The sequence below is a fragment of the Trichosurus vulpecula genome, chromosome 1, assembly GCF_011100635.1.
Source record: "Trichosurus vulpecula isolate mTriVul1 chromosome 1, mTriVul1.pri, whole genome shotgun sequence".
In the NCBI taxonomy this organism is placed as follows: Eukaryota; Metazoa; Chordata; class Mammalia; order Diprotodontia; family Phalangeridae; genus Trichosurus; species Trichosurus vulpecula.
In genome coordinates, this window is record NC_050573.1 from 68,537,142 (window position 1) to 68,549,913 (window position 12,772).

Sequence of the window (12,772 nt, forward strand, 5' to 3'; positions counted from 1 at the left end):
ATCTTTTATATCAATAACCCAAATTTTAGATCCTCTTGGGACCATGTTTGTTGAAGGGAGCCCTGGTTGAAGGGCTCCCATTGTTTCCATAGAGGCATTGACCTGATGAAGGTCAGTAAGCATCCTCCATTTACCTGATTTTTTCTTGATGCAAAACACAGGCGAATTCCATGGGCTGGTGGAAGGTTCTATGTGACCAGCCTCCAATTGTTCCTGAACTATCACCTTGAGGGCTGCTATCTTTTCTCTAGACAGGGCCCACTGCTCCACCCATACCAGTTCGTCACTCATCCAAGTGAGGGCCGGGACCTGAATGGGTGGTGTAGCCTTGCCAGGGGGCCCTGTGAAAAGCTCTGGGTGGTGATGGTAATACCCAATTGGGCCAAGAGGTCTCGCCCCCACAGAATTACTGGGAGGCCAGAGACTACATAAGGGCTGATCTGACCTCGTTTTCCTTCAAATTCCCATGTGAGAGGTTGGGCAGCCATCGCAGCCAGTTGTATGCCCCCTATTCCATAGAGGTCTTGTGTGGGACCTAAGGGCCAAGTATGGACCCACCATTCAAGGGGAAAAATGGTGCGATTGGCCCCGGTGTCCATTAGGCCAGTGAAAAGGTGCCCACCCACCATGATGGTGAGTTGCGGGCACTGGGTGGTCAATGCCTGTGAGAAAAATGTGGCAGGACCTTCCACAGTAAATATTAACACCGCCATCTTTTGTCCATCATCCAGGGTACTTTCTGTGTTAGTGGTGTTCATTAAAGGTATTTTGGTGATAGGAAGGTTGCTGGGAAAAAGGTGAATTATAGGGACTAAGTCTGTGTATTCATGTACCAGGGGAGCTACCAAAAGGCCAAGCTCTCCCGCTTTCATAGTAATAGTCTCTTGCATAGGTGCCATGACAGTGGTGAGGGGGTTGATACTGTAATACCCTCTACAATGGAGGTCTATAGTCTGGTAGGGGGCCGCATGGACGCGAACTGCTGGTACTTTTGGCGAAGCGCCGTGGTATTGGCGTTCGGCTGATCCCACCATTGCTCCTGGGCTGGTGGGTGGCCTGCCAGGGTGTTTAAATACTGTTGAGGGGGTCGTGTTCCCTGGCGGCATTCAGAGGCCCAATGCCCTGGTTTCTTACATTTGGGACAAGGTGTCTTTGGGCGAGCTCCTCCTCTGGCTCGTGGGGTGGCTCTACACTCCTTCTTAAAGTGCCCCTGTTTTCCACATTGAAAACACCTTTTATCCTGATTAGCACCCTGCTGGCTTCGGGGCCCTTGCGGCTTGAACCTATAAGCCGCTGCCCGCACTTGTGCAGTGAAAACCTCTGTACCTACCATCTCACATCTTTGAAGCATCTCCTCTATCCCTGCATCTTTTCTAAGTCCAGTCATGGCTATTTTACAATCTGCATTGCAATTATTCCTCAAAATATGTCTGATGACTATAACGGTGCCTTCTACTTCCCCCATTATTTTAGTTACCGCATCCTGGACCCGGGCACAGAAATCAGGGAAATATTCATTGGGTTTTTGTTTCAGGGCAGACAAGTGCATGGTCCTTTCACCTTTCACAGGTATCTTATCATAGGCTTTCTCCACGCAGGTAGCAAGTCTCTCATATAGCTCTATGGGGTGATGAATCTGTTGAGCATCCGTAAGGAAGTCCCCTGTTCCTAACAGCATTTGAAAATAGCTCTGAGCCCCTTGAGGGTTGCCTGGATTATACCAAATAGCCATATCCCGGCACTCCTCTGAGAACAGGGAGGTCCAGACTACCATCTCACCTGGGGAGAGAATGGTTCTCATAACTAGCTTCCAGTCGTTAGGAGTGAGTACATAGGAAGCCAAGTCTTTCAGTCTAGTCTTGACATAATGGGATTTTAGACCATAATCTGTGATTGCTCTCTTCAGCTCTTTTATCAGGGAAGGGGACATGGACGTGTGTCTTCTCACTGGGGGGATTTGTGGTACTCTCCTCTGCCCTGGATTGTCAGGATCATCCTCCTCCACCTCCCGGCTGGGTTCCTCTAAAACTGGGGAAGCCCCTACTCCTAGGAGGTCCCGCAGTTCCTCTTCCCCTTGTTCTCTCATCTTTTTTATCATTTGTTGTAATGGGGACATGTCACCACCAGGGGTCAGCCCATTCCGGTGTGATGATTCCTTTCCTCCACCAGGAGGCACCCGAATTCCACTTATGGGTGCCTGCTCTCTAATTTCCTCTTTTCTCACCGGACCTTCTGCTTTTGTCTTATTCCCCTGTTGCTTTTGGCTAACTTCGTCTTTGGAGCAGACGACTTTCTGTGGGGCTGACTGAGCTGACAATTTTTCTAATTTTCTCCTCAGCTCCTCTGTTTCTTGTTGCAGCCTCTGTCTCTCCTCCTTCTCTCGCACTTGTTCCTGAAACTGATCTAAATTAAATGGGCATAGCCAGGGCGAGTAAGGCGGAGCGCCGGGATCCGGGGAAGGGGGTCGCCAAGGAGAGGAATCCGGCGACATGGAGGGGGTGGTCTGATTGGAGGCTGTAATCTGCCTGGGCTGTTTTTCACAGCAGCCTTCTGCAGCTTCAAGAGCCGCTTTTATAATGTTATATAGAAAAAATGTGCTGGGTTCCAAGTCCTCGGGGTTTTCTAACCCATAGCTTGCTAGCTGCTCTCCCACAACTCTCCAAGAACCCACAGTAATGGGGGGTCGCTGTATGGTCCAAGGGGATATTTTTTCTACAACTTTAAGAAAACCCCTGATAATCTGGGGAGTGATTGTACACCCCTGATCCTTGGCCGTCTTATATATGATTTTTACAAATGCGGACTGATCCCCGGCAGCTCCTAAGGATTCTGCCTGCCCCATGATAAGGAAGATTGCTTACCTCACCAGCCTAGAAGCCCAGTTACCCACGGAGACTCCAACTGCTCCCCCCAGGCTGCAACTTCTTCCCAGGGTTGTGCCCGTCTTCTCCGTCCTCTCACAGGAAGGAGGCTCCCTGGGGAACCGTGGGGGCGCGTGTGGCTCCGCGGGGCCCCACGTTTGGGTGCCACTTGTTGGGGTCCCTAAGACCTCCTGACCCAAGGCCTTTGTCCAGCAAAGGCTTGGTCTCACGAGTAATGAATGAGGCGGGAGGCAAGATGGCTAGCAGCAAACCTTTATAGCCTTAGTTACGTAGGCGCTAGGGCCACCCTGATTCCTCCCACTCTCCTCCCCTTTCTTCCCCGTGTTTTCCCCATGATTCCTGGGCAATCAGGCCAGTCCAGACAAAGACCTGCAATTGCCACATGGTCAACAAGAGGGAGACCCTTCCTCCTGCCCCCATCTTGCTCCACCCTTGCCTCAGAGCCCTGAGTTTACCTGGGCAGACCCTGGGGGCAGTGGTCCAACAAGGGCGGGGTCGGCTGTAACTCGCCCCCTTACAAAAATACATGTTCGCCCTCCACCCACCGCCCACACCCTCCCACCCAAGCCCCCCACCCCCACAAGAATGAAGTATTTTTCCTTCTTTCTTTCACATGAATGTGAATTGGTATTTAGGACTTGACTGCTCCACCCCAAGCTTCCTCCTACCTGAAATTATATGTGAAAAATGGAATTGTCAGACTATGACAACTATGCTTACAGGGAGAAATGGAATTAAGGTCCTGAAGAGAGGAGCCGAAATAGCTCAGTTGGGAGAGCGTTAGACTGAAGATCTAAAGGTCCCTGGTTCGATCCCGGGTTTCGGCAAAGGTGTAGGTTTTTAAAAAGTTCTCATGTCGGGTGTACTGCAGGCCCTGGTAATGAAGTTTGTACGGTGGGTTTATAAACCAAAAGTCAGAGGTGAAAGGAACGTACCAACATCATCCTTCTTATCTGTGCAAGTGGGAAATCTTAATTCCTGGGCTTTTATCTGTCAAAGCCAAGGGGCAGTTTTTTGGTTTGTTTTTTTAATGTTGGAGAGGTCTTCAAAAGATGACCACCTTCCTTAGGAAACTGCTTTTACAATCCCAGAAGGGTCCCAATCCCTGGTGTAGAGGGAAAACATGAATTTTCTCCAGGCAATTCATAGGTGCGAGAAGGATACCACCCGGTCCACTTCCTCCCCCTCCTCCCCCATTCTGGTATCATCAGTTCATCCCTGCTCTGAGTGGGAAGGCTCTTACTCTCTGGCCCAATTTGAGGCACCCCTTCCAATCCAACCCAACAAGGACATACCAAATGCCAACTGCTCTGGGCTCCAGGGATATAATGACAAAATAGTCCTTGACCTCTACTGAGGGGAAGACAGCATGTAAACAGTTAACTTTATAAGTGAAAATTTGAGGAAGAGGATTGAGAAGTATCAACTAAGGGTATCATGGAAGGCTTCCCTCAGGAGTTGGAAGATGATCTGAACCTTTATAAAGGAAGCTAGGATATGTAATAGGTGAGAAGATAGTACTTTCAACATATGGGGTAGAATCTGTCCAAAGGCATGCAATCCAACCTGTGCAAAGTCATAGAGAAAGGAAATGGAGGGCCAAGAACCCAGAACAGCAAGGAAGCTAGTTTGGCTGACCCAGGAAGTGTCGATAGAGAAATAATGGACAATACATCTGGAAAGTTAGACTAGTGATGGATTGTGAAGCGCTCTAAATACCAGTTTGTATTTTCATCTTGGGAGCTATAGGGAGACTGAAATTTCTTGAGTAAGAGAGTGGCCTGATCAGACATGTACTAGGAAGATAATTTTGGCAGCTGCATGAAGGTTGCATTGAAGAGCAGAGACCCAACTAAGGGATCATTACAGTAGTATAGGCCAAAATCAGTGAGAGCTGGAGCCACAATATTTGGAAGGCTGATGGTGCCCTCAAGAGAAATAGGCTTCTATCCACTGTCACCTAGTTGATTTGCTTGTTCTGCCAGTCCAATGATTCTGTCAAAAAAGATAACAAGGAATCAAAACAACTCTGAGGAATCATCCCACACCCGTCAGATTAGCTAATGCAACAGAAAAGGAAAATGACAAATATTGGAGGGGTGTGGAGAAATTGGGACACTAATGCATTGTTGGTAGAGTTGTGAACTGATTCAACCATTCTGGATAGTAATTCTGAACTATGCCCAAAGAGCTATAAAACTGTGCATACCCTTTGACTCAGCAATATCACTACTAGGTCTATATCGCAAAGAAATTTTTTTAAAGGAAAAGGACCCATATGTTTAAAAATATTTATAGCAACTCTGTGGGGGCAAAGAGTTAGAAATTGAGGGAATTCCCATCGATTGGGGAATGACTGAACAAGTTGTGGTATATGATTGTGATAGAATACTATTGTGCTATAAGAAATGATGAGCATGATGCTTTTAGAAAAACCTGGAAAGAATTACATGAACTGATGCAAAGTAAAATGAGCAGAACCAGGAGGACACTGTATACAGTAAAAGCTGTATTGTGTGATAATCACCTGAATGACTTAGCTATTCTCAGCAATACAATGTTTCAAGACAATTCTGAAGGACTTTTGATGAAAAATCCATCTCTAGAGAAGGCACTGACTGAGTCTGAACGAAGATTGAGGCATGCTTTTTTTTTAACTTGGTTATTTCTGGTTTTGTGGGGAAAGGGAGGATTCTGTGCTTTCTTTCACAGTATGATTAATATGGAAAATGTTTTTGCATGACTGCACATGTATAATCTATATCAAATTGTTTGCCTTCTTACGGAGGGGAGAAGGGAGAGAATTTGGAACTCAATTTTAAGAAAATGTTAAAAATCATTATTACATGTAAATCGAAAAACATATAAACATTTTCACTTAAAAAAGGACTTAGGTACAAAAGTTCATCGTGTATATTAACATTCTAGATAAGTCTTAAGGATTTTTGAACTACACAGAGACAATTGCATTTAATTTCAAAACTAAAAACAAACATTGATTTTGAGATTTGAGGTAGGACAAACAAATGAATGGAGGAAGGACTCAGCTTTTGTTCTTTAGAACTATTAACTGAACCAAAATATTTGCATGTTGAATACAGTTCAGATAAGCACCTGAAAGTTTTGGCCCTCTGGAGACCTGGACTGGAATGCCACCAGATTAGGTTCTTTTCTCATATTACTTCTGCTTTCTTTCCCCTTCAGTACCATAAATGCTACAAAAATTATGTTATATCACAGCTCAGCCTCCAGTATTGAACAAAATTGTTGGGATGTGCAGAAAGAATATCATCTAACAATGAAAAGATTTTTAAAATTATTATTTAGACCTTTTTTGAACCTCATTTTGCATAGGTCAGGTTTGTTTCAACTTGTGGAGAAAAATAGGTTTGAGGTTAACTGTATTTGAATTGGAGAGCCCAACCTTAAGACAATATTAAGTTCTCATGGTCACAGAGGGTCAGGGATTTGATTGTCTAACATATCTCAGACTATATGGCCTTCTTTGTTATGAAGGAGATCATTTAAAGCAGCACTCTTGGAGCAAGAATTTCAAGAATTAGATCACAATACCTGTTAATAGTAGTGGGTTGACATTGCTCACAGATGTCCAGGATGTTTGCATGCCCACAGTCCACATTGGTAAACTGGGAAGACAGTACTAGTGAAGCCACATAGCACATATTGAATGAGGCAAATTAATTTTGCCTCATATTATCCCACACTAGATGTTGATTCTCTCCTTAAATTGATGCAAGAGTCCTCAGATTAATGTTAAATGAATAAAATAAATTATATAAGATCATTTTTTAAAAGATAATAAAGTTAGGCTTCCTTCTCCTGTTCCTAATGATTTCATTCTGACTCATAGACATAAGCTCCTTCCCTTTTTAAGTATTCACAAACAAGCACTAGAATTTTGCCAGGAATTAAAGTCAGCATCAGTGGTCTATGTCTTCTCAAATCTTTCAACATTTATTTTCTCCAACAAATCAAAATTTGGTACTCAGAAAAATTAATCATAAGAAAAATTAATGGCAGTGACTCCATTAAATTGTGAACTCCTTGAGGGCAGGAATTGTCTTTTACCTCTTTTTATATCCCTAGCACTTAGCACTAAGTGCCTAGCATGCAGTAGGCACTTATTGACTGACTGACTACTATGGATTAGAAGTTGGCTTGATGGATCAAAGAAAGCAAGTATCTGCGTGTCAAAGAGTAATATCTCAAATTTTCTCAGGAAAAAAAATTGCCTCTGAATTTGAAACACCAATCTGTGATGTACAACTAAATAAGGGAACCAGTTGGCTCATAAAAATGATAAAGGCATAATTTAGAAGATTCCACAGTTATGACAAAAGAAAGTATGCTGGTTTAGGGGGAAAAAAGAACAAAGGCAGCTTTAAAAAAATTTTTTATTGTTATATTTTATTTTCATATCCCCTAGATTTCCCTCTGTATTCCTGGCCTTCTCTCCTCCCAGAGAGCCATCCTTAATAACAGAAAATTTTTAAAAGGAAAAAAAATAAAGGAAGAGAAAGATTAAAAACCATTCAGTACATAAAAGAAAATCTAACATTATGTGCAGTATTCCACATCTATGGACTGTTCCACCTTCCTAGCTACACACGCCTCCGCAATCCTCTGCAAAGGAATTGGGTAGGCATCCGTCTCTTCTTTGGGGACAAGCTCATTCTTTGTTAACTTTTTCAATATTAAAAATATATATCCTTCTAGATTTTCATTTTATTGATATATTTTGTGTTTGCTGTCAGTATGTCTCCTATTGCCCCTCTCCCTCTTATAATAATTGTTTTGAAAGGACAAAGAGTAAGCATGAACAATCATCAAAAACCGATCAATAAAGAGGAAAAGTTCGATGATATATGTAATAATCTACACTCATGGACCGACTCTCTCCTGAGAGGTGGGGATGTCTTACCCCTCTTCTTTAGGGTCCTGCTTACTCTCTGTAATTTCCCAGTCTTCCCTTTGGGTTTGAGAATCTAAGATCTTAACAACGCTGAAGATTCTTTTTTCATCTTTGAGAGCATTTCACTCCAGAGGACACAAGAGTCTGTGTCTCCTCATGTTGCCAGATATCTGAAAGAAAATGGAGCAGGTTTTACAGGGGAAATGCTCAGAACAAAAACAACTTGCCCTCTCTGAGGCTCAAACTCAGGACCTTCAGATTATGAGACTGACGCGCTGCCTACTGCGCTAAGAAGGCTTACGTGGTGAATCTGACATGCTAAAATGGTGAGTGACAAACTTCTTTGGTCAACTGCCAAAGAACTTCTAGATTGTGCTGTATTTTGTAATGGACTTTACTTTGCATTAAATGTAGCTTTTTTCTTTCTTCTCAGAGATCTTTGGATTATCTACCACATTCTATGACTTGTGCTTTGAGATGAAATTTCGAGAAACAATCAGGTTTAGCATGGCTGAAAAAACTGACTTCTTCAGTTTATCTACTCACCAGAAATCTGGGCCTCATCTTTCCGGGAACAGAGTGAAGATAGATACCAGACCAATTGGACAATTTGTTTTCCCTTGGTTCTTCATGTTTGTTAGGAGGGTATTGTTTTACTTTTACTTGGTGAGGAAGGAAGGAGGGAAGAAGGAAAAGAGAAAGAAAATAAATTCTTTTTTTTTTTGGCAGGGCAATTGGGGTTAAGTGACTTGCCCAAGGTCACACAGCTAGTACATGTGTCAAGTGTCTGAGGCCGGATTTGAACTCAGGTCCTCCTGACTCCAGGGCCGGTGCTCTACTCACTGCGCCACCTAGCTGCCCCTAAAATAAATTCTTAATTAAAAAAATAAAGTTAAAATAATAAAAAGGATCCGCTCCATGATCTAGCTCCCATCTACCTTTCCCACCTTTACCCTCAGGACTTCCTTTTCTTGCACTCTAAAGTCTAGTGTTTCTGACCTAGATATTCCCATTTCTATCTGGCTATTTGTTCTATACAGATCCAGTTATATGTTGCCCATACTTCCAACGATTCTTCCTATCATTGAGTCTTTGAGCATACTTCTCTTTCTTAGAGGTTCAAAGCCCACCTTTGTAGAGATACTTTCTCGGCATTCCCAGATAAAGGAGAACCTTTCATCCCTCTCTGTTTGGTGTCTCCTATTCCCTGAATTATATCCATACTTCTAGTTTGCTTATGGTAATTTCTTATCCCCTTCCTAGATTTTAAACTGTTGTGGTTATAGACTGCACTGGCCTTTCTTTGGGGTGTCATGTCCACACAAAGCTCTGGGCCTGGCTTCTTTGCTGTGATCTACTGAATTGAAATGATTCTTCCATGTAGGTAATGAGACCCTTTAGCTCTTTGGTACTATAGGCCTCTTTAGTCTTTGGTGTAATCAAAGAGTGGGGAACCTACAGCTCTAGGCCACATGTGGCCCTCTGAATTAGAGCTTCAGTTCCTTCATCCAAGTAGGCCTCCTTACCCGATCAGTAGTGAGGAATCTGCCCACAAAGTTTCCAGGCCCATAGAGACAGTTATTTGTCTAATCCTGATTTGATGCTATGACTCTTGAAGAATAAAGCACTATTCAGAGAGGAATATCAGTCACCCCTCACTCTCCCCCACCCCTTTTACTGATTTCTGATAGCAGAGCTTTCAAATATAGAAAGGCATTACATTACCTTAAAGTTTTCCATTTGAGTAGAGATCGAATCATTTCCAAGAAAACAGATGTTTCATTGGTCATGGGGCTTCTTTTGACCATTAGTATGCAGGGCTTCTGGAGCTCTGCCCCTTGACCACCTATGCTCATGGATCTCTGGTCAGTGGGCTGCTCCCCACCTCCTTCCTTCCTTTTCTCTCCTATCTCCTCTCTTCTTCTCATGCCAAACTAAGGTAATGTAGTGCCAAACACTTGATAAGAAAAATTGTGTGCTTTCTATTTCTAGAATTAAGGATTATATTTTTTATTATAACATGCCATTATTGATAGTTTTCTGTGTTCTTGCGTGATGAACCAAGGTCCATATATATGGCATTTCAATTTATATTAAGTTAATATGTTCTTTCCTGAGCTAAGAATTCTCCTCTAGTCTATATTCTGAGAGTTCCCATTAAACACCCCTCTTTCTCTAAAGCAAAGATTCTTAACCTTTTTTTGTATTGTGGTCAGTCTGGGGAAGCCTATCGCCTCCTCAGAAAAATGTTTTTAAATACGTAGAATTAAAATACTTATAACAAAAGAAATCAATTACATTGAATTTCTGATATCAAAGCATTTTTAAAATACATGCACAAACACTAGTTTTAAAACCCCTATTGTAGAATAAAATTATAGATACCATTTTGAGGGTTTTCCTTTGCTTGTAGGCTAAGACCAAGGCCAAAAATTCTCCAGAATCCCTGGGACCCCAGCAGACTTAATTCAGTAGAATCAATGGCTGGTGGAAGTTGGGGGAGTTGCCCCCCAGTCCTCAACAACCAAATAACAATATCAATAACTCAGTTCATAAGGTCTCCTAGGCTTTGGCCTTTGTTTTGAACAGTAAGCCTTCTTTCAAAATAAGTGTTTCATTTTATGCTCACGGGCCTCCATTCTTTGTCTGGAATCAGTGATCTAGGTAATCTAGGCCTGAGGCTTTGGGATTTCACTGTCATGATCGGCAAAAGGGGAAATTCTATTCAGATTGATCAGTGCAAAGTACCAAAAAGAGCCTGCTACAACTGCTCAGGCAGCTTCCAACATTTAGGTGAAGAGCTTGGACACAGAAGGATCTAAAATGGAGCCCTGAATGGAAACTGCAGAGAGGAGGTGGACACAGAGTACAGATAAAAGCATCCCTGGGCTTCTTGACCAATTACCTTATCTCCCTCTCTGACCCTCCCTACTAAGAGAGACTTTGGCCTTCTAGTGTCTTTCTACTCTATAACTACCAAGACTAGTTCTGACATTCCCTTTTTAATCAGTCAACCAATAGGTATTCATTAAGAGCCTACTAAGTACCAGGTAGGAGCAGTTAGGTGGTGAAATGGACAAAGTGCCAGCCCTGGAGTCAGGAAGATTCATTTCTCTGAGGTCAAATCTGGCCTCAGACACTTACTAGCTGTGTGATCCTGGGCAAGCCACTTAATCCACTTTGCCTCAAATTCCTCATTTGTAAAGTGAGCAGGACAAAGAAATGACAAACTACTCCAGAATCTTTGCCAAGAAAATCCTAAATAGGGTCATGAAGAGTCAGATAAGACTGAAAAGACTGAAAATGTGCCAGAGAGTGGACTGGATTCTAAGAATACCAATGCAAAAATACAATCGTCCCTGGTCTAGAGGAATTTTATTTCCCAAATGGCTGTACTCCTTTGACTTCTCCACCATGCACATAGGGACCTCATCATTGGATAACTTCATTATCCTGCAAGATCGACTCTGCCTTAGTACCTGACTCAAAAGTGCCCTCTGCCCCTCTGCCTGGAGGTCAGACCAATGAGCCCCAAACATCCATTTAAGGAGGGAGCCCAGGACAGCTATTTCTTCACTTCCCACCCAGATGTTCTCCCTGACTTTTCCACCATGTCTTTCCTTCCTCCCCACCCCATTTTTAGCTTTCTTTTCTGTGTTATCTTCCTCCATTTGATTGTAAGTTCTTTGAGAGCCAGGACTGTGTTTTTGATTTTGTTCTGGTTTTGTATCCCCAGTCGGTGCTCAGGAAAGCACCTAGAACACAGTAGGCTCTTAATAAATGTTTATTAACTATTGACTAATTGAAGGAATTTATATTCTACTGAGGGGCTAGACTTTATTCATGTGCAAGTACATTTAGGATGTATAGAAAACAAATACCCAGTGATGGGATGGGGGAAGGTGGCGCTCACAACTGAGGTGATGAGGAAGGGCCCTTTGAAGCAAGTAGCCTTCTAGCTTAGTCTTGAGGGATCTAAGAATTCCAGAAGGCAGAGATGAGGAGGCAGTTCATCCTTAGCATGAGGGACCGCCTGTACAGAGGCACATTGGTGGGATATGGGATGGTGCTTTAAATAAGTCAACAGTCAGGCCCACCCATTTGCAGGAGTATAGATTATGTGAGGCAGAGTAATATGTAATTATCTGAGAATGGTAAACTGAAGTCAGAGTGTTTGGAATACCAAACAGGAGTTTCTGTTTTGTCCCAAGGCTTGGGGACAAGGCGGGGACGATATTGAAGCTTCTGGAGGAAGGCCTGTGACTCTGGCAACTGTGCAAATCCGAAAGAGAAAAGGATGACTGCCGGATACTAAATATCAAATGAGATAATAATTGTAAAATGAGTTACAAACTTTATAGTACTATATAAGTACTAACTATTCCTATTATTAATATGAACATTAAATAGGAAGTACTTGCAATAGTCCAGATGAAAGATGATAAGAGAGAGAAAGAAGCAGATGGAGGTGAGATGTTGATGAGGTGACAAGACTTGACAAACTGGCTATGAAGGGGATGAGTGAGAATGAAGAATCAAGGATGAATTTTTAAATTAATTTTTAAAAAAAATCACGTGTGGCTCCTAGTTGGGAAGAGGGTGTGTTTAGGGGGTGAGATAATGAGGTCTCTTTTGAACAAAATGAGTGTGGGATGCTTATGGGACATCCAGGTGGAGATAAGGAGACAGTTGGAGATGAAAGACTGGAGCTGGGAGGAGAGAGAAGGACTGTAATAAGTAGTTTGGGGAATCGTCCACACTGAGATGGTTAAATATATGGGAAGTGATAAGGTCACCAAGAGGGTAGAGAGAGGAGAGGGCCCGCCCAGGGTAGAGACTTAGGGGACACATGAATGATGGGCCTTCCAAGGTAGCTAAGAAGGAACTGTCTGACAAGAAGAAAACCATAGCAGAGCAGGGTCATGAAAACCCACAAAGAGAAAAAAACATCAAGGAG

General features: G+C 42.9%; 2 non-coding genes across 2 annotated transcripts; one reads left to right on the forward strand and one right to left on the reverse strand.

The window, feature by feature from the left end:
* The first annotated feature begins 3,636 nt into the window (after positions 1–3,636).
* TRNAF-GAA lies at positions 3,637–3,709 on the forward strand. Its single transcript has one exon. It is a non-coding gene; the product is annotated as a tRNA-Phe (tRNA).
* A 4,330-nt stretch (positions 3,710–8,039) lies between these two features.
* Positions 8,040–8,112, reverse strand: TRNAM-CAU. Its single transcript has one exon. It is a non-coding gene; the product is annotated as a tRNA-Met (tRNA).
* Positions 8,113–12,772: the final 4,660 nt, after the last annotated feature.